A 22,555-nucleotide genomic window follows, 5' to 3' on the forward strand; every position below is an offset into this window, starting at 1 on the left:
TGATCAGAGCTCCACGCTGGCCAAACAGGAAATTGAATTCAAAAGTTCGTGGGGCTTTTCCTGTTTACCTGGCCAGTGCCTCAGAGTTCTGATTGCTGTCCAGAGCGGTCAGTGGTGCACTGTGGGATACCTCCCGGAGGCCAATAACATTGATTTCCGTCCACACTAACACTATTCCGAAGTAGCAATATCGATTTTAGCGCTACTCCTCTCGTCGGAGAGGAGTACAGAAATCGATTTAAAGAGCCCTTTAAAAGGGCGTAGTGTGGACGGGTACAGCGTTAAATCGATTTAACTCTCTTTAAATCGATTTAAACGCATAGTGTAGACCAGGCCAGAGACTACCACTTATGCCAGCGAACCTATGTTGCTCAAGAAAGTGTTTTTTTCACACCCCTGGGCAACACAAGTTTTGCCGACATAACCAGTAGTATAGACATGGCTTTAGCTGCACCGCTGTAGCACTTCAGTGCAGACATTACCTATGCCAGAGGTAGATCGTGGGCCAAATCCGGACCGCCTGATGCTTTTGAATAGACCACAAAATCTTTTTATTTACTTATGATCATGACTGTTATTTCTGTATTATTTTCTCAAGAGTCTAGACCTTGACTACACCCTGACCAAGAAATTTGGACCCTGACAAAAAAATAAGAGATTACCCCTGTCCAGGAGGGATTTCTCCATTGGCATAGGTAATCTGCCTTCTGAAGAGACAGTAGCTAGGTTGACAGAAGAATTCTTCTGTCTACATCAGGAGGCAGAACAGCATAGCTATGTCTCTAAGGGCATGCATTTTTACACTCCCAAGAGACATAGCTATGCTGATGTAATCTCCCAGTGCACACCAGCCCCTAGACAACAAAAGAGGTGATCGATATGTTAGAGGGGCATTAAAGAACAATTAAGACAAGTCTTAAAATTACATAATTGGAGCAGTCACATCTCCTCCCTTTCTTGGTTAGTCACCTTAAAACATCATTCAGATACAGGACACAATTGTATGAAATTAACTGATGAAGCCTATGAGTTGGAAAGAAGACCAAGAAGCCAATATCAGACTGACTACATGTTTATGCTGGGAAATGGCAAGAAATATTTAAACAACCTAAACAATACTAGGCTGTACAAAAAATAGTTTAAACCATTTTCAAGTGATTAAAGTATCCACAAAGTCCATAAAGGCCTTCTTTCTACAGTCCATATATCAGGAGAGCAACTATAAATGAAAGCAACTGGACAGCTAGGGCCTACAGAGGAACTGGAACATTAGAACAAGGTCCTTTACAAAACAGTCCCAGAAACTAAAGTTGCTTGCAATGTTGTAGCCATGTTGGCCCCAGAACATTTGAACACACAAGGTGGGCGAGGCAATATCTTTTATCGGATCAACTTCTGTTGGTGAAAGACAGAAACAAAAGGTATTTCAGTAACCAGAAATGAAAGTTCTGTGGGTTGTCCTAGATTTAAGACGTTCCATATTTTGTTTTCAAGTTTAAATCTTAAGCTAATTTTGTGAGTAGCTTTGAGTTACTGGTTTGCTTGTGCAAGTCAAGAAGTGTCCCATCTAGTATGGGGGGTGGGGGGAGAGGGGAAAGCATGCATTCCTAACAGTTACACTGCTGCCCAAAAATCTGGCAAGATGAAACTTCAGCTGTGCTCTCCAAACAACAGATCACTTATATTTACCGGCTGTGTTACGACAGAAAGGGATTTTCAGATAGAACACCATAGGCAACTGTCTGTATGTTTCAACAGCTGGATGCCTAAACATGTTCTTAAATTAAAAGGGGGCAGGAAATAGAGTGCTAGCTTTTAAAGATCATGGATGAGATGATTTCCAAGAGCAAACGAGCAACAAAAATGTTGTCAATATATTAAATTTCTCTAGCTCTCAAATTATGGCCTTAAAAGAAATAATGTGCCACTGATACAGTTAAGGAGTCTAAAAACCAAATTATGCTGTTTATGGCTTGATGAAGAAAACAGCTTTAATGACAATCCTCGGTTATCTCCACAGTCATCATCCTTTTCCTCCCTGATAATAGATGACAAGACTATTAGCAGTGCTAAAATTTAAAACAAAAAACATTTAACACGCTGTTAACAATGCTTGAACATCAAATGGACCTTGTGAAACGAGTGTGAAAGATCTCAAAGCAATTCTACTATTCATTTACTGTATTTCCATTTCCTTTCTTTATCCCGAACTTTTAATATTAAAAAATATCTTTATGGAGTACATCTATGTCTATGTCAGCTGCGAAAAAAAAAAAAAAAAAAATCAACAATGTTCCAGCATCAAGATCAACTATTACTGAAGTACTTTGTCACAAGAGGAATCTTGGAATAATGTCAGAAGTAAAAAAGGGGGTAGGGGGGTGCGACAGGAGTGTGTATGTGTATGGGGACGGAGACTGTTTTGGGGGACAGAGTGCGTGTCAGCATGCTGTTTTGTACATTCAGACAGCAGCAGAAAACAACCAGTTTCCCCCTCCCCTGGCATCAGCCCCTGCCTACCTCCCTGGGCTCTCTGCACAGCAATCTCTCTCTTCCCACCCCCACTACCCCCCCCACACACACATTCAACAGCACAAGCATTCCACATTAATGGTTTGCTGTGTCTTCCAGAGCAGATCAGCACAGCACTCAAGGGCTGTTAGAAATGGTGCTTTGAAAGGAGAGCGACACATGCCTCCAGGGAGTTCAAAACAATGAGCAGAGCGGTCACTTGATGCATTATGGGACAGCTCCAGAGGCCAATTAGAACACAGAAAGTAATCAAGGTGTCTACACTGGCAACAGAGTGCTGGAGCCTCTGTGCAAACAGCCTTACAACTCTCGCCAAGGCAGTTTTTTTTGCAGTGCTCCAACTGAGGAGTTTCTGCGCACAAAGTGGCTTTGCAATGTGTATGTGTCTGCAGTTTGAGCACAAAAAGTTGCTTTACTGCGCAGAAACTGGCCAATGTAGACAAGCCCATAGTACAGCAATACCCCTATCCCATGTTAAATGGTAGCTAGCTAAGCAGAAGGACAGAATTCTGACACCCTGTTAATGTTCCTTTCTAGAAGGCCTTGTGAAGTGGCTCATGTACCTCCATGGGATGGGGTCAGATGAATGAGAACACCCTTTGGAGATGAATGCAACCAAAATGCATGATCACTCAGAGGTGTGAACTGACCCAGGAATGGGTTGGCCTCTGCTGCCATCTCCCCAAGTCTGTCCCAAGCCATGTTGTGGAATACCAATTTTCCAGCCATTCTCCGAATGGATATGGATTTTAATGCACTTTGATATTCAAAATCAGCTCCTTATTGATATGGACAGAAGGGAAGAGGTCTATACCTGAGAAATCCCTTGACCTAATGATTCCAATTTGCACCAGTAACTCTACCTGGCTGTAACGTAGAATAGCAATATTATGGTGTGGTGGTAGCACAACCACAAGTAAGGCTGCACTAGGATTTCCATTCTCACCGGGGTGGGAAGGGTCTACAGCAATTGTCCTTTGGGTTACAACATCATTTAAAAATTGTTTGTTCACTGCTTGATCTTTTTATACCAGTTTGTGGGTGAGCTATCATTTGAGATTTATCAATTGTTTTTAAGAGACCGTGTGACTAGCATTTTTCCAAGTGTCTGACATTTCCTTCAGACCCCTTTTTCCAATAACTACAGTACTGAAGGATGAAACTGATAGATGTGAGCCCTTGGTTTGTGTAGATTGGACGGATTACTGTAGGAAACTGACATTTGTTCTCTACGTACATTTTTCATGATAAACATAACAAGATCATAGCACCACATTATTCAAACATCAGCCTCACGCCTTCTCTTCTATTACAGGTGGAATTCCTGGTGCTATGCGACCTTTCTTAACATGCTGACACTGAAGAGAGTCACAGCTACTTGCTTTTCTTCAATCACAACCAGTCTCACTGTTCAGAAGATGAGGAAGGAGTATAATGCCTTACCCTAATGCTGCTACTTAATAGTATTTCATTATCCCTCTATTTAAATGATGTTTTTTCCCCTTGACAATACTTGTAAAGTAAAAATCTGAGTATGCATGTGGATTTTAAGGCACTTTGAAAACCAGAAGCTTTGCTATCTGCCCTGATAGCATTTCCAAGGAAAGGTCCTGCAGAAGAATGCAGTTAGAGAGCAACTAAGGTGCACTATACTCTCAAATATGCAAACAAAAGGAATCAAACTTCCAGTAAATGGGTTTTCCTTGGGTTCAATGGCCACATGATGTCACTTTGAGCCACTCACTTACTCTGATGGCAGGCTGCCTGCAAACGCTCTGGCTTAAACAAGTGCAAGCAACTCTCTCTGACTCATCATATCTGCTTACATCAAACTGCGGATCCCACCTTTACCGTAACTTTTTAAATATTGCTTCCCAAAGGGCCATGGGTGCCGGACACTAGCAGAAACCAATCTCAAACCAGTAACATTGGTTTGAAGAGAATCAGAGCCACAGTGTAAGCCCCAGGCATATACAAAAATCTGTCACAAGAACTGTAAGATTCTGATGTCACAATATAAAATGTTTATTTTATCTGAGGGAAGAAGAGACTATTTCAGAAAGATTTTGTTCAAATAGCCTCAACATTTGGACCACTAATCCTACTCTGGACCTCACGAAGGAAAAGTTTTCAAAACAAACCCTGCAAGCATGTGAATGTTAAACGACTTTGACAAGACTGGTTAAGCAGTAAGCTAGTCTCATCCTTAACCACAGCACTGCTACAGACCTACTATAATCCACGTGGGAAGACATATTTTTGGTCTGGCATAACTATATGTAAATACAGGTCCTGGCATTCAGCATATTGTGCTACAGATGTAAGCAAATGCTGGAAAAAAAGTTATTTAACAGACAGGTGTGTGGACAATTATAATCCATTCTGGATAAGCACTGTAGCTATTAGTTGTGGTTTTTTGCATGTTAGAACTGCAGTATTAGCTGAAGTCCAATATTCTTCAAACTTACCTTGGGACCGGGATTCAAATGAAAAAAAACAAACATTTCTCACATATCTTTGCCTTTAGAACATCTTAGTAGTACAATTTTCTTTCATAAACCTCAATCTAGTGATGTTCATGCAGTTATTTTCAAAGTCTTGGTCTTTCCAGGATATCAGAGATTGGGTTTCTTTTCTTAATCTGAGAAAGCCTTTAACATGGTTCAGGAACACTTAATATAGTTCTCTCCATAAATACAGCAAATCTGAGCCACCCTACCTGGTTTCCCCAGCAAAGTCTCTGCATTCTAGATAGACGTACTGTGAATTATGCGTGAAAAGACATTCACAATAAAAGCTCCACCATGCATGGTGATATCTGAAAGTTTTCAGATTATGTCAATTTTTCATCTTATTTTGAGATTGTCAAGTAGTTCAGTACAATATTAGGGTCTTTGTAAACAAAAAGTGTTTTACAAACCCTAACAGAAATCCATTAAAATTTTAAAGTTTGTAATGTATATATTTTGTTACAAATGTAAGGAATCTACATTGTCCCACTGAACCAGAAAAGCTTTTCTAGGAGGGTTTTACATCTTTTTTTTTTTTTTTTTTTTTTTTTTTTTTTTTTTTTGGAGTCCTGCACAGTGGTAACCAAGGCATCCGACGGCAGGTGCCAAAGTGTAAGAAAAATTGCTAAGATTTTTTTTTTCCAATTCAAATATTTTTAAAATTTGTTTTTCAGAAAAGTATGGTATATACAGAGTAAATATTGTGACTGGAAGGTTTTACTGGCACTCATTTGGAATTACCTGGATAACTCTTGTGGTTTCACTGGAGACATTTAAAAGTAAAGTCAATAAAACATTTTTATCATCTAATCATGTCTATAAAACACAAATATTAGTGTGGCAGTCAAAGCACTAATGGCCTTTTATCCCTCAATGATGAGACTCAGTGGAATCTTGTTAAACTGTGAAGGCGTCTATCCAATATGTTTAACATCACAGTACACAACAACTAACAAATGGTGGATGAATGACATGGTATAGGAAACCATCTTCATATTTTCTGGGGCTGTTCCAAATTAAAATGTTAGAGTGATGTTAGAAAACTGAGGCTAAAGCTATTTCAACTACATATTCATCCTAGGGTTTTGTACTAGTGCCAAATACATGATATCTGGGCGTATTTCAAAGAAGATGGGCAAAGCAAAGTCCGTAATAGACTTCATAAGGGCTTCAGCACCTCTTCTCTTTGGTGATAGAGAAGATCTGCCTGGGCTAATGGTTGGTTTGGGTTTTTGGTGGGTCTTTGGGGTGGGGGGATAAAGAAAGGGATGGACAGTTGCAAGCATCATTCTGGTTATGGTGGAAAAGCTTTAAATCAATCAGAAATGTCTTGCAACATGGCAACTAAGTGATTCAGACTGGATTTATCTGATCTTTTCTGGAACTTTGCTCCACACCTGGAACCGCACTACCTATTACAATGTTAAGAAACTCCTAATATAGCGTTAAGGAAATGTGCTTATTTTCAATAAATCAGGAAAGACATCTCCTCAGAGTCCTTGTGAAAGTCTCCAATATGTATATTTCGTTACATTACATGTTATTACTCTCATTCCAAAAATCACCCCAAAGAAATTGTAATTCACAAGAATAAGAGCTCTGAGAAATGGAAAGACTTACTGTCTGTAACTAAACTATTTGATGAAAGATGGGATGAAGTGATTAAAAACAAACTGATAACAAAATGTAACACATACAGTTGTCTGTACTGCCTCAACTCTACTATACTATACCTTGTATAGCTGATTAAACTTTTTTTATCTTTAATAAACTAATAGCAAATAAATTGACTGGAGTACAGTAACTGATTGGAATTTCTATAATTTTTTTAAGATTGAATCCTCCAGTGTTATTTTAAGTGAGTTAGCAATGTGACAAAAAAGTCACTGATGCTGAATGTTTAAACAAATCTACCGATTGAAGTATCTGGGCTCTTCAATAAAATTTTGGAAAGGACTGTCATAGGAGTTTTGGATGAAAGCTTACTTAAACTGCTGAACAGCAGCAGTACTGATCACGCCTTTTATACAGGACGTTACTATTAGTAATATATTAGTATGCAAGATAAACACAGTTCTCATACGAGAAAAAGTGGGTGAAAGTAATATTTTATTAGACCAACTTCTGTTGTTGAAAGAGAAGCTTTTGAGCTACACAGAGCTCATCAGGTCTGGGAACTGTACTCAGTGTTCTCATAAGTAGATACATTTGTGTGGCTATCCTTTCATTCCATTTACTTCCAGAATATAGGGGAAGTGGTTCAACTTCACAGAATGGTTTAATATTTTTCTTCTCATGCTCTCATGGTGCAAGACTTTTAACTTACACTTCTTGGAAGACATGATGTTGTACTATTTATAGAGTGAAACAGTTCAAGGTGCATGCCTGCGGCAAACAATTGAGTGACTTGTTTTCATGGTAATTGATCTATACAGCATGGATTACAAACAGTTGTTTCGGATTCATTCTCACTCTGCTAGCATCTCCCATGATAAAAATGGGTTTGCCAATATAACAGCTGTTATTGAACAGGAAAAATGCTAGCAGCTGCAAAGCCTTTAACTTGAAACTGTAGGTAAGTTTTGTAAAGATGTTCAGCAAATACAGCTGAACACCAAACAAGAATATAGTATCTAATCAGTTTCCACTTATTTCTTTTGTAGTGAAATGAGGAGGATTTTCTTTACTGATTGGGCTAGAGTCAGGAATAAAATCTTTTTTGAATACGTTTACGGTAAACTTCCTTTCAGTTTGCACTGAAAAAGTTAGGTTGCCACATTAAAAATCATATTACAGAAGAATTTTAGTTCTGCTCTTAACTTAGATTATTAAAGTTACGAATTTAAATCTCATTTACATTTCTCTCTCTTTTTCAGTATTTCAGCATGGAAGATATAACTAGACTGATCTCTGGAAGCAAGTGCCATGTTTCCCCAATCTGAAAATCTCGCTCTTTTCCAGGTTGTAAGATTCCAATTGATAGCTTTGCAGGACTCCAAACTATCAAACCTTAAACCAGTCCGAGTGTAAGATCAAATCCTGGATCTCAAGAGTATTTTCTGTGGGGAAGATTTACATTTGGGATAAGAAGATTTCGGGGACAGGATTGTTTTTGTTGTATTTTTTTAAATGGTGACTGTTGCTATACAGAGATTTGGAATAATAAATGGATGAATGACTGGGCAGAGAGCAGGACGTGAGGCAGTAAAGATGAATGATAAATGCAACTGATTGTGCAGCGGTCAGCACTAAATGTGATCTATATACGTACGCATGCACTGGAAAGAGATTAGTTATTGCAGGGATTATATACAAGACAAAACAGAATCAAACCTTCAGTCCAGCAAAGCAATCAAAACATGAGTTTAAAAGCATGTGAGTACCCTCTCAATGGGATGCCATGTGTTTTAAAGTTAACCACGTTTTTAAGTGCTACATTGGATCAGGACTCAAGAGGTCCACTGTATCCCTACTGTATAAGGAGAGAAGCAACACGTTGCTTAATAGTTTCCATCATAAAAATTCTTGCATTCATTTCTTTGAAGAGAACTCCTCTGCAGTTTGCAGCAGGATTCTGAAGTTTGGAAGAGGGATAAGTGCTGGAGTCCATGCGCATAAAATGCCTTTCAGATTTGTAGTTATGAGCTAGTGAAAATCATAATTTCCAATCCCTGATTTGCACAATACATCTTTATTTCATCCTGCTGTGTGAATAGGAAAATCTATCCCTGCTACCTGAAAGTTGCCTTTCATCAAGCAATAAGATCCACAGCTCTGTTACCCATCTCCTACGATGGGTACTTCAATCTGCTTGCAGCTAAGGGGCAGAACCAAGCCTGCCCATCACTGGCAGCAGGGGAATGACCCACATCCTGGAAGTTCCATCCAGTTGAGATTACTTCCACATCCAGGAAAATTAAAATCTACTTTTCTAAGTTACAGACCACTGTTAAAATGTAGTTTGAGGAAAGAGCATAATAATTTTGCTTAGTGCAGAACATGGTGAATTTCACCTAAAAACAAAAACTTTAATTCTTCGATGTCAATATACATTTCTGTTCTGGATCACAAATTTCTCTCCTGGGTAGATCTGTGGACTTTATTACTTGAAGAAAGGACATCTTCAGGTAAGCACAGGTACATTTTCCTATTTTTAGATCCACCAATTGGTTCCAATGGGATTTTGGAAACAGGATCAGTAAGGGTGTGTCTATACTACAAAACTAGGTTGAATTTATAAAAGTCGATTTTTTAGAAATCGATTTTATACAGTCAATTCTGTGTCCCCCCACTTAAGACCATTAACTCGGCAGAGTGAGTCCACAGTACCGAGGCTAGCATCAACTTCCGGAGCATTGCACTGTGGGTAGCTATCCCACAGTTCCCAGTCTCCGCCACCAACTGGAATTCTGGGTTGAGCTCCCAATGCCTGATGGGGCAAAATCATTGTCACGGGTGGTTCTGGGTAAATGTCATCAGCCCCTTCTTCCCCTCCCCCCTGCGAAAGCAAAGGCAATAAATAATTTCTCGCCTGTTTTCCTGGGTTGCCCGTGCAGACGACATACTACAGCAAGCACAGAACTCGCTCAGCTCACCGTAAGTCTCCTGAGTGCTGCCAGAATGGTATTGCATTGCTACACAGCAGCAGCTCATTGCCTTTTGGCAGCAGGCAGTGCATTACGACTGGTAGCCGTCGTCGTCGTCTCCTGGGTGCTCTTTAAGCCGACCTCAGTGAGGTCAGTCGGGGGCACCTGGGCAGATGTGTGCTCCTGGCTGGCCTCGGTGAGGTCTACCAGGGGTGCTTGGACATAAATGGGAGATGACGACGGCCAGCAGTCGTACTGCACCATCTTCTGGCGAGCAGCCAGGTGACAATGGTTAGCAGTTGTACTGCACTGTCTGCTGCCAGCTTAAGATGTATAAGAGAGATGGAGTGGATCAAAACAATAAAAAAGAGACCAAATTTGTTTTGTACTCATTTGTATTCATTTACCCCCTCCCTCCATCCCGTGAATAGTTGGGGGGAGGGATAGCTCAGTGGTTTGAGCACTGACCTGCTAAACCCAGGGTTGTGAGTTCAGTCATTGAGGGGGCCACTCTGTGTGACAACCCTGTAAGCCAACCCTGTAAGCCATGCCGTCAGTCACCCCTCCCTCCGTCAGAGCAATAGCAGACAATCGTTTTGCACCTTTTTTCAGCACAGCAAGCCCAGAGCCCACTCACATCATCACCACAATTATGAGCACTGCAAACACCACACGCATTATCCTGCAGTATATGCAGAACCAGAATATGCAAAAGCAAAACCAGAGAGGAGGCAACGGCAGCGCGCTGATGAGAGTGATAAGGACATGGACACAGGCTTCTCTCAAAGTACGAGCCCTGGCAATGTGGACATCATTGTGTTAATGGGGCAGGTTCATGCTGTGGAATGCCGATTCTGGGCCCGGGAAACACACACAGACTGGTGGGACCGCATAGTGTTGCATGTCTGGGACGATTCCCAGTGGCTGCAAACCTTTTGCATGCGTAAGGGCACTTTCATGGAACTTTGTGACTTGGTATTCTTGCGCTTCAGGGCCGGGGAAAGCAAGATGAGAGCAGCCCTCACAGTTCAAAAGCGAGTGGCGATAGCCCTGTGGAAGCTTACAACTCCACACAACTACCGGTCAGTCGGGCATCAATTTGGAGTGGGCAAATCTACTGTGGGGGCTGCTGTGATTCAAGTAGCCAAGGCAAACAAAGAGCTGCTGATATCAAGGCTTCCCTAATTGTGATGGGGCAAGAGACGGATCCCATATCCCTATCTTGGGACCAGAGCACCAAGCCAGCGAGTACATAAACCGAGAGGCATACTTTTCAATGGTGCTGCATGCACTGGTGGATCACAAGGGATGTTTCACCAACATCAACATGGGATGGCCAGGAACGGTACATGATGCTCACATCTTCAGGAACTCTAGTCTGTTTCAAAAGCTGCAGCAAGGGACTTTCTTCCAAGACCAGAAAATAACCGTTGGGAATGTTGAAATGCCTATAGTTATCCTTGGGGACCCAGCCTATCCCTTAACGCCATTGCTCATGAAGCCATACACAGGCAGCCTGGACTGTAGTCAAGAGCTGTTCAACTATACGCTGGGCAAGTGCAGAATGGTGGCAGAATGTGCATTTGGATGTTTAAAAGCGTGCTGGCGCAGTTTACTGACTCGGATAGACCTCAGCGAAACCAATATTCCCATTGTTATTACCGCTTGCTGTGCACTCCGCAATATCCGTGTGAGAGTAAGAGGGAGACGTTTATGGCAGAGTAGGAGGTTGAGGCAAATCCCGTGGCTGCTGATTACACGCAGACAGACACCAGGGCGGTTAGCAGAGTACAGCAGGGCACGGTGCGCAGAGCAGCTTTGAAAACCAGTTTCATGACTGCCTAGGCTACGGTGTGAAAGTTCTGTTTGTTCTCGATGAAACCCCTCCACCCCACCCTTAGTTCACTCTACTTCCCTGTAAGCTAACCACCCTCCCTTTGATCACCGCTTGCAGAGGCAATAAAGTCATTGTTGCTTCACATTCATGCATTCTTTATTAATTCATCACACAAATAGGGGGATAACTGCCAAGGTAGCCCAGGAGGGGTGAGGGAGGAGGGAAGGACAAGGCCACACTGCACTTTAACACTTACTGAATGCCAGCTTTCTGTTGCTTGGGCAGCCCTCTGGGGTGGAGTGGTTAGGTGCCACACCATGTTCTTGGGTGTCTGAGTAAGGAGACTATGGAACTTGGGGAGGAGGGCGGTTGGTCACACAGGGGCTGTAGTGACGGTCTGTGCTCAAGTTGCCTTTCCTGAACCTCATCCATATGCCGGAGCATATCAGTTTGTTCCTCCAGTAGCCTCAGCATTTCCTCTTGCCTTCTGTCATCAAGCTGATGCCACTTAACTTCACCCCGCCACCTGTCCTTGCATTCATATTGTGCTTTCCTAGACTCTGACATTGCCTGCCTCCACGCATTCTGCTGGGCTCTTTCAGTGTGGGAGGACTGCATGAGCTCAGAGAACATTTCAGAGCGAGTGAGTTTTCTTCACCTTCTAATCTTTGCTAGCCTCTGGGAAGGAGAAGATAGTGTGAGCGTTGAAACATTTGCAGCTGGTAGAGGGGAAAAAAGGGAGAGTGGTAGTTAAAAAGACATTTTAGAGAACAGTGAGTAGACTCTTTCACGGTAAACCTTGCTGTTAACATTACATAGCACATGTGCTTTAGGTACAAGGTCGCATTTTTCCTCTTATTGAGGGTATGCCGGTTTGATGTGAGAGATCTTTCACGCAGGGCCGAGCAACAGAATTTGGCTTACAAGCAGCCATGGTAAGACAGTCTTTTGGCTTCTTTAACCTTCATAACATGGGAATGGTTTCAAACAGCATCAATGCCCTCATTTCCCATACCAAGCAGCCGCTGGGTTGGCCATTTAAAATGGGTTGGCCGTTGAAAAGGAGGAGGGACTGCGGTTTTCGGGTTAACATGCAGCATAAACTCAATTAACTACCCACCCACCCACACATCCCCCCAATTCTCTGGGATGACCCCTTCACTCCTCCCCCCACCACGTGGCTAATAGCGGGGAACATTTCTGTTCAGCCACAGGAAACAGTCCAGCAGGAACGGGCACCTCTGAATGTCCTCTTAATAAAATCACCCTATTTCAACCAAGTGACCAGGAAATGATATCACTCTCCTGAGGATAACACAGAGACATCATGAACAGATGTTGTTTGAATGCCAATACCAGGACCATCCGCTGCCATGCTTTGTTATGCAGTGATTCCAGACTACGTGCTACTGGCCTAGCACAGTAAAGCGTCCTACCATGGAGGACGGAATAAGGCTGCCCTCTGCAGAAACCTTTTGCAAAGGCTTTGGGAGTACATGCAGGAGAGCTTTACGGAGATGTCCCTGGAGGATTTCCGCTCCATCCCAAGACACTTTAACAGACTTTTCCAGTAGCTATATTGGCCATGAATGCCAGGGCAAATTAATCATTAAACACGCTTGCTTTTAAACCATGTATAATATTTACAAAAGATACACTCACCAGAGGTGCCTTCTCCACCTGGCAGTTCCGGAATGCAGCCTTGGGTGGATTCGGGTACTGATTCCTGGCTGTTGGGGAAAACAGTTTCTCTGCTTCCTTGCTGTGAGCTATCTTCCTTGTCCCCAAAACCTGCATCTCTGTTGTGTGCTACTCCACTGACGGAGTTAAAGCACAGAGACGGGGTAGTGGTGGCTGCACCACCTAGAATGGCATGCAGCTCATTATAGAAGTAGCATGTCTAGGGCTCTGCCCCGGAGCGGCCATTTGCCTCACTGGTTTTTTTTTTTGATAGGCTCGCCTCAGCATCTTAAGTTTCACACAGCACTGCTGCAGGTCCCTGTTATAACCTATGTTCTTCGTGCCCTTGGAGATTTTTTCAAATGTTTGGGCATTATTATTATTTATTTCCTCTTTTGGAACAGACTTCTGATAGCACGGATTCATCTCCCCATACAGCGATCAGATCCCATACCTCCCATTCGATCCACGCTGAAGCTCTTTTTCTGTTCTGGGACTCCATTATGGTCACCTCTGCTGATGAGATCTGCACTAACTGCAGATCCCCACGCTGGCCAAACAGGAAATGAGATTCAAAAGTTCGCAGGCCTTTTCCTGTCAACCTGGCCAGTGCATCAGAGTTGAGAGAGCTGTCCAGAATGGTCACAATGGAGCTCTCTGGAATAGCTCCCGGAGGCCAGTACTGTCAAATTGCGACTACACTACCCCAAATTCAACCCAGCAAGCTCGATTTCAGTGTAATCCCCTCATCAGGGGAGGAGTACCAAAATCAATTTTAACAGCCCTTTATGTCAAAAATAACGGCTTCGTTGTGTGGATACGTGCAGAGTTAAATCGATCTAACGCTGCTAAATTCGACCTAAACTCGTAATGTAGATCAGGGCTAAGTATGGACATTCAAAATGAGCTATATTATGTACAGAAATCATCTTCTCCCAAAACAAAAGAAATGGAACTGGCTAAAACTGAAAAACCAGCACTCAGAATTTGGTGAAATAATGGCTGTCCAGAAGATCTCAATACAGGAGACACGTCTACTCTGTCCTGAGATTGTCAATGATCCTAAGGATGGGCCATGATACTTATTTGAAGTAGTATTTACTGAATTTACTATGAGAGTGAAAGTTATGACAACTGTGAGGACTATCTTTCTAAATTACAAATAATCAGTGCTTTCTCTAAGACGACCATAACATCACAAAAAAATTGTCTGATGGAGACAGCAGCCATTGGGAGGCCTACTATAAATGGATCGGAAGTATAACAAGGCCTCCTGCAGAGGTTCAATCTGAGCAGTGCTGTAAAAAGCAGAATGAGGTTCCAAAGGTCATGCTTTATGATCTTCCAGGATTGGGATAACGTTGTTGCCCTAAGGAAGTATTTAACATTTGCACTGATATAACACTCTTTTTTGAACATGCCAAGAACATAAAAATACAGAGACTGGTCTTTTTTGCTTGGACACTTATACCCCCACAATAAAGTCCTCCTTGGAGGAATGCAAGGCTGTGTTTCACTGGTTTAACCTGGTAATTAAAACTATGAACTTTGCACTACCCAGCAGAATAAGTTCTAATTGTTGTCTGAGGCACATGAGAGAAATAATGACTTCATCCAAGTTATGGGTTTTAAATTGGTATGGTCCTGGATGGAGGACTGGCCTTGCAATAGCAGACATTCTCTGAGATAGAGATATCCAAAGATCCAATACTAGGTTAATCAAGCCTGAGAGCCATAGCCTCTTCAGACAGAAAAGCATAAACATTATCACCACTGCTCTCTTGTTCCTATCCTTTCCACCTGCTCCCAGGATAACAAGACAGACATTGCAGGTACCTTGCCCAGCTTCAGAAGAGGTCATTCGCCACTTAACATCCATCCTGGGTCCTGACACAGAGCGGACAGGACACTTTATTGTTTCAAGATGCAAAGAGTTCCATCACCAGCCCAAGAAGTTGTCTTACAATGGAGTAAAATAGATCTGGGTGTAGGATCCACTCTGCTAATCCAGTTTCTATCACATTATGTCTTGGTGTTCATTTCCCTGTGGTTAGCAGTGCACCCAGAGGTAGGAATCTTTGTTCGATGCAGGACAGGAGAATCTTTCTCTGGGATAGGGTTGATCATGTTGTTCCTGGTTAGGATGAAAATCCTATCAGACATGTTGACTGTCACATCCAAAATACACCTGTTATCCCTGTAAGGAACAGTACTCAGAACTAGAGGAATCACTGCATTTCAGCAGGTGGATGCTGTGCCCTCTCTTCCAATTCCCTAAACTCAATCAAGAAGATCCTGTCCCAAAAAACACCCTGATTCTCTGCATTCATCAGCTGAGAGAGCAGAGAATATACAACTGGAGCTAGATCTCTGCCAATGGATGAGAAAACTAACAAACATCTATTTAATTCTCATTCTGCTGCATCTCGACAAAACTATGAGCAGTTGCAGAGGCACTAGAGTGCTCTCTGCAGTGCAGAGAAGACAGCACTGCATTAGTATATACTATGCTCATATTTGGAAAGTTCTCTTCACATCCACAAAAGTTAGACTGATTTTTTTTTTTTAAAAAGTGATGAAAGCTTAATTTATTCAGAAGCTGACTATCCTCATTTCCAAGCTTACCTGGGACAGCATCCCATTCACAACTGACTCGTCATTTTTCAAAGCCGTGAACGTCTTTTTTTGGAGATCTGCACTCTACGAATGCTCAGTACAATAAATTTACAAATACAAAGACTGGGCGCACAAGCAGTCTATCAGGAAAGACACTACATATTTGCTAACACCAGAAACTCCATCCTCCCCTACCCTTCCAGGACTTATCAGAGATCAATACACCTCTTCTCTTCCAAAAGACAGACATAAGAACATTCCCATCTACTACCCCATTATATATTGTAGACCAAACTCTTCCCCATTCACTCCCTTAATACCTGTCAAATGAATGATTCACCGAAGCACAGACTACAGAGCAACATATACCAGGTGGAGCCCATACACAAATGCACAAACAAAACAGGCTGAAACCCACTTTGTATCTGCAAAACCCTACACGTGCAATGTTGTGAGGCTCAGTATTCACAGAGCAATGAGATCCCTGTGTGAAAGATGCACACGTGATCTGAAGCCATGCCATTCCACCTCTTCAAACGATCACTGGAAGCCACCTGGGATTTAAGTGAGCCTAGAAGCCTTTGTAATTAGAACAAAATTATCCTGCTATGGTGGTCTGCCTAGTGTTATCAAAAACAGTGCACCATTAATCTATCCTTCTCTGTCCCTCTTTTCCAAGCATACTGCCCAAATTACTAGAGTAAGAGACACTAGGGAAAGTGATAAAAATATGAGGTAAAAACAATCTCAGAATTAAAGCTTCCTTGATCTGCCTCTCCTCAAAGTCTGGAGGAAAACTGTTGAGAACTAGAGAAGCTGGCATAGCTACCTGGATGAGAGATGTGAAAACAGAGCCTTTTGACCAGCTGCATGCGTCCAAGTTTGCATAGAGGACCTATGATCTTTACTGGTGGCAACTGACTGGATGAGGATGGGGCAGATTTGAGAGAGAGAAGATTTACCATGGGAAATACATGCATGGTTTTGCAGGTGAGCTGGTACATGGTATTTTTCAACTCAGTTCAGCACACTTAGGGTTTGGCTACACTTGCGAGTTACAGCACATTAAAGGAGCCCCAGGTGCACTAACTCACTACCCCTCCACACTGGCAAGTCACGCAGAGCGCTCTGATTCCACGGCTAGAGCGCTCCTGGTGCTCCACCTCAGCAAGTAGAATAATCTTTGATGTGCTGTCATAAACAGATAGCCAAGGGTTAATGTTTCTTTTACCTGTAAAGGATTAACAAAGGGAACCAAACACCTGACCAGAGGACCAATCAGGAAACCGGATTTTTCAAAGTGAGGGAGGGAACTTCTGGGTGTGTTTTGTCTTTGTTCTCCCTGTTTGTTTTCTCTCGGCTATGAGGGAAGAGCTTTTTTTTTTCTATCTCCAAGCTTCTTTCTACCCTTCTGTTCCCAAGTTGTGAGTACAAAAGGAAAAGCAATAGGTTTATATTGTATTTTGTATTTACATGTGTGGAGTTGCTGGAATGTTTAAATTGGATATCTTTTTGAATAAGGCTGATTATTCATATTTTCTTTTAAGCAATAGCCCTGTGTTATGTCATCTTGATGCAGTGATCATGTCATGTGTTTTTTCTTTCTTTTTTATATAAAGCTTTCTTTTTAAAACTTGTTGGATTTTCTTTTCCTAGTTAAGGCAAGGGGATAGGAATCTCTGTGCCAGGAGTACTGGCTCTCTCAGGGAAAGACTGGGAGGGGGGAGAAGAAGGAGGGGGGAAGGGTAATCGTCCTCTCTGTTTTGTGTTTCAAGGGATTGAAGCAGGGAAATCTCCTAGTATCCCCAGGGCGGGAAAATCTGGGAGGAAGTAAAGAGCAGGAAGGGAAGTGGGTTATTTCCCTTGGTTGGAGGCTCAGGGCATCTGAGTCTTGGGGGTCCCCCAGGGAAAGGTTTGGGGAGACCAGAGAGTTTATCAGGTACTCAGAATCCTGGTTGGTGGCAGCGAGATAAGATCCAAACTGGTAATTAAGCTTGGAGGTTCATGCTAAGCACCCAGATTTTGGATGCTAAGGTCCAGATTTGAGAGAAATGCTTATGATATGTGCCCTCACTGGAGCGCCCTAGCATCAGTGTGAACTAGGTGTTGCATTACTACACTCTGATCAGCCTTTGGAAACATCCCGTAATCCCCTTAAGTCAAGTGACTGCTCTTGTCATTGTTTTGGATATGCCCTTTGAAAGCTCCATTTGACAGCCAGCATGCTTATCTGCTCCGAGACAAAGCAACCATTACTGTGGAATGCTGTGTGAGAGAGAGGCGCGGGGGGAGGGGGAGATCTGCTGCTGTCTCAACTTACAAGACAGCATGCTGATATGCTCTCATCCCCCAAAAAACCCACCCTCCCCCCCTATACATACATACAACATACTCCTGGTCACACTCCACCCCACCCCGCCCCCATTTAAAAAGCACATTGAGGCCACTTGCATGCTGGGATAGCTACCACAATGCACTGCTCTCTGTGGCCACCGCAAGAGCTGCTAATGAGGCGAGGCCAGGCCAGTGCGCTGGCAGCTGTCAGCGTGGACAGACTACAGCGCTTTCCCTACTGCGCTCTACGAAGGCTGGTTTAAGTCAAAGCACTCTACATCTGCAAGTGTAGCTATGCCCTTAGTCCGGTATAAAGCTTGAGGGAGTTGCTCACAAGCCTGTTACATGTAGTCTCAAACTAGTGCCAATAAAACCTTTTATCACATGGATAGAAGACTATCAGATAAGACATTGTACAGTATCTCTTTCACAAAAGGACAAAGAAAAGGCCACCCTGGCAGAGGCTATGTGGAATCTCTTTGAAATCCACTAGTAAGTCAGCACTTCAAATGATGAGATATTTAGTACATTATGTTAACATTACAACTTCATAAAATAGCAACAGATTTCATCTTTTTCTACAGCAAACAGACATCAGCTGCTGAGTGTAAAAGGCTTATAGAGTTAAACCCACATTTCAGTAGAAACAGACTATAGTGGCACCTTAACAGTGTTATGATAAACTGTCAAAGTCTACAAGCCAATTTCACTTGTATCAATCTTTAACCAAGACAGTTCCTAGTGCTTTTAGGGTTATTACAGTTTCAAAGTCAAGGACAAATCAAAATTGGCTGCAAACAAAAATGCATCATGACAAGCAAGAAGAAATGTTCTGACATTCATTACAACTGCAAAACAAAATCAGTATATGGGGTTTCTGAAGTGAGCTGATAAATATTCTAAGAAAGGATGCAAAGTTGTGGAACAAGCAAAAACACAAAAACAAAAAATCTATTTCATAACCTTTAAATTATGCACATAGGGAGATTCTCTTACCTACACACTCAATTACTTTTAACTGTCCATTCATCAAGGTCTTCCTTCTGATGTCGTTATCCACAGGAGGCCAACGGCCCTCACCAGACCAAGAGCTTCCTACAAATTAGAGCTCTTCTTGTGGCTAGCTTGGCAGGAGCCACCAACAGAGTTCCCCTGTAGCTCAAACTAAGTACAGTTCCACTTAAAACTGACTATGTAAAAAGGATATTTTCTTACTCAGAGCTACTCTGTATTCCAGAGTTACCTGCTTACTTTAGAGACAAAAGAAATCTCCTCCCCCTCCCCCACCCCAAAAAACCATTTTCCCTGCTACTTTTTATTCCTGACTGAAGGGATGCAGAAGCACATCTCCCTTCTTCACAGAGCTAAATCCTAATTGCCTGAGCAGATTTCCACATCAGTTTCTTGTCCTTTGAAGTTTGTCACTATTTCAAGGCAAAACAATGACCATCTATTAACTGGAAAAAAGTTTTTAATTTTAAAATTTCCTTTCAGTATTTGTTCACCTGCTTCAAATATTGCAGCTCAGTTTCTTTCAGCTTGTATGTGTAATTGCGTCTCTGTACAGTAAACATCAGATTTTACATTTTAGATGCTTATTTAAGCCTAGATGGCTGGTTAAGCATAAAAAGACAGGAAATTGAATACATACTTGCTCAGTTATTCTGCCATCTGCCCCTTACACTACATTTTTTGAACAAATTAGAATTTGGTACATGCCTCCATTGGCTGTCACATGTTCTACACTGCAAGAACAACAAGGGGAGATTTTCAAAAGCAAATGGCAGTGAGCCACTTAACTACAATAGACTTTCAGGGAGTTAGGCACTTAACAGCCATCTGTGTCTTTGAAAAGTCTCCCCCAGTTTAACATTCTTGCTTATTAGTTAGTTTGATTGCATTCAAGCAGAACTGATTTCATACTGGCAATTTCATTCTCTGGTTTTAGCTGTATTTTTACAGATATCAAGTGTCCCAATACCAGTAGCATTGGCAATTCCTAAGTCAACACACTCCAATGTCAATTAAAGTTCACAGGGGCATATAAGCAATGTGATATTCACAACCACTTGAGTGTTAGTGTTTTTGATTGTTAGCTCCATATGAATCATGTTAGCACTCACTTAAAATCCAAAAGTATAAGACTTAGAACTATATAAACAGATTTGCACTATGTGTCCAGATAGAAACATCAGCTGGTTTCGAAAATAAGAACTGATGGTCAGGGAAGTTATATGTCTCTACAATGGCTCTTTGCCAAAGAATGAGGAATTGCTGTATTGCTTAGTCTCCATATAGGTTTTGTGCTCTTCCTGCAGATCAACATCTCTTTGGATAGAGCTGGCTAGTGCAGTGTTTTTCAAATGTGGCCACCAGCAGATTTTTTCTGTGTGGCCATGACAGCCTCCAAAGCATGGGTGGAGATTTGGGGGAAGAGGAAGCCCCTCCCTGCAGCACTCAGCTGTTGGTCCTGAATAGCTGTTACCAAGAGCAGCGAGATGTGCTGCCTTAGTGTTTGCGCTAGCATTGCCAGTAGGGATCAATCAGCGCCCTCCACCACACAGCCTCCTTGGGGGTCCTGGCCACCCCTCTGGAAACATGTGGGGCTGGCGTGCATGGCGCTGGAGGTAGCTCTTGTCCGTGGATTCAGCCACAGCATTCAGTCACTGGGGAACTTCCTGGGCAACTGGAGAGTTCCTAACCCACCTTCCCCAGGGCGGGATCTCAATGAAGGGCCACAGGAAGCAGGGACAGAGAGATGGATTTGTGAGAGTGGCCACCACCAAGAGATGGTGACCGCACTCTGAGGCCACCAAGGAATTTGTTGCAAGAACCCCTCCCCTAGTGTACTATTTTAACTCGTGCTGATACTAGGTTTGCATTTGCATACAACATGACTGAGGATTTGAGTTATATTCTTTCCAGGGTAGCGATCTCTCTGTACCAGTCACACTAAATGTTCAGGTCGCGTTGTGGACTTTTTAAAATCAGCTCCCCTTTTATGGCTTTCCTGTAATCATAACATTTTGCGCATCTTTCAGATCATACCTGGGGAACACATTGATGTGTTCCTGCTTTGGTATTCTGCTACTCAGGTAAATAATTCACACTGGCTTTGAATATTGTTTGGTAAAATTTTGCAGCGTACAGGAACTCAACTTCTAATAATGTTTTAGGGTGTAGGATGGAGTCCTGAATATTTGTCAGAATCTAAGAGTGGCACCTGCCATCACAGTGGGATTGTGCAGCCCCCATACTTCCTTTCACTGAACCACCTCTTACTCAAGTGGGTATGAACATGCACACAAATAGAGTAATAGCATAAATGAAGATCTATTCTGAATCGTCAGTTTTCTCCAGTTTTGATGGGCTTACATCAGACTGTTAGAAAAAACATGTTTTAAGTGCTCTTAAAATGACCATGCAAAATCTTAGGCAAACAATTGAATTTAAACCGCAATGCAGGCTTTTAAAGTGACTGGAAATTTTTTAAAGTGGAGATGTCATTTTCTGTTTCACACAATATACCCTACTAATGTTTAGAAATCTCTGTTCACGTAAGTCTTGGTATATCAAGGGAAAAGAACTATGCATGGTGTCATTAAAAATGTTTTGAGGTTACCTAAAATGTGAACCATTTAGTGAGTTAATGAGAGTCCTGATAGACAAAGGAATACCTAAGTATATACAGTATTTGGGTTTAAATTTCCCTCCTTTCCAGATTATTCTGCACTTCCCCTCCCGCACCCTCATTTCAAAAACTGAATATATCAAAAAGATCACAAAAGTACAGAACCATCCTCTTAAGAGGGAAAGAATTAAGGACATAGAGGGGAAAAAGTATGCAGAACAGTTGCATCACAATCACATATGTATTTAACTTTGTCTCTACCTGCTAAATTGGTATATAGAAAATACTATTCATTATTCATTTGAGCTTAACTTCCACATATAGAAGATTAGTATATTACCGCACCACCTTTCCAACACAATCTTTACCAAAACCAAAGTATTACAGATGGCCAGATTTTCCACTGAAAACTTGACATTCTGAGCAACTATATTAAGCTCTGCTTTTGCTTTACACAATACATCTAAGTAGCAGTAAAGAAAAGAAGCAACAGGATTCTAAATATACTTTGATGCCCTTGTAACTTTGTCTGTTAGAGTCTGTTGCAACAGCACAAATTCCAGAGCAACTGTTCTGATGCTTTCCCCTTATTCTTCTACTTTTCTCCATGTCAACCAACTCAAAAACAACAGCACTCAAATCTGAATTCTAATATAAATTGAATACTACAAGAACCAGGTTGTGGATAAAGTGATTATGGAATGTGCATATTATTTCAGCTAGTAGTATATAGCACAAGAAAAGAAAGTGGGATGGGGTAAATCAGGAATGTTGCTCTGTCCTGAAAAAGATGATAATCTGAACAGTTTTAGTCGTTGAACATCTGGAA

General features: G+C 42.0%; 1 protein-coding gene and 1 long non-coding RNA gene across 11 annotated transcripts in view; both read right to left on the reverse strand.

The window, feature by feature from the left end:
• Positions 1 to 22,555, reverse strand: part of HDAC4 (histone deacetylase 4) — a 494,934-nt gene that overhangs the window by 365,078 nt on the left and 107,301 nt on the right. The window lies entirely within an intron of this gene.
• On the reverse strand, positions 11,608 to 14,541 carry LOC142047376 (uncharacterized). Its single transcript, XR_012656609.1, has 2 exons — positions 13,128 to 14,541; positions 11,608 to 12,184 (listed from the first exon to the last, which is right to left on the reverse strand). It is a non-coding gene; the product is annotated as an uncharacterized LOC142047376 (long non-coding RNA).

The sequence above is a fragment of the Chelonoidis abingdonii genome, chromosome 10, assembly GCF_003597395.2.
Source record: "Chelonoidis abingdonii isolate Lonesome George chromosome 10, CheloAbing_2.0, whole genome shotgun sequence".
Taxonomy (NCBI): Eukaryota; Metazoa; Chordata; order Testudines; family Testudinidae; genus Chelonoidis; species Chelonoidis abingdonii.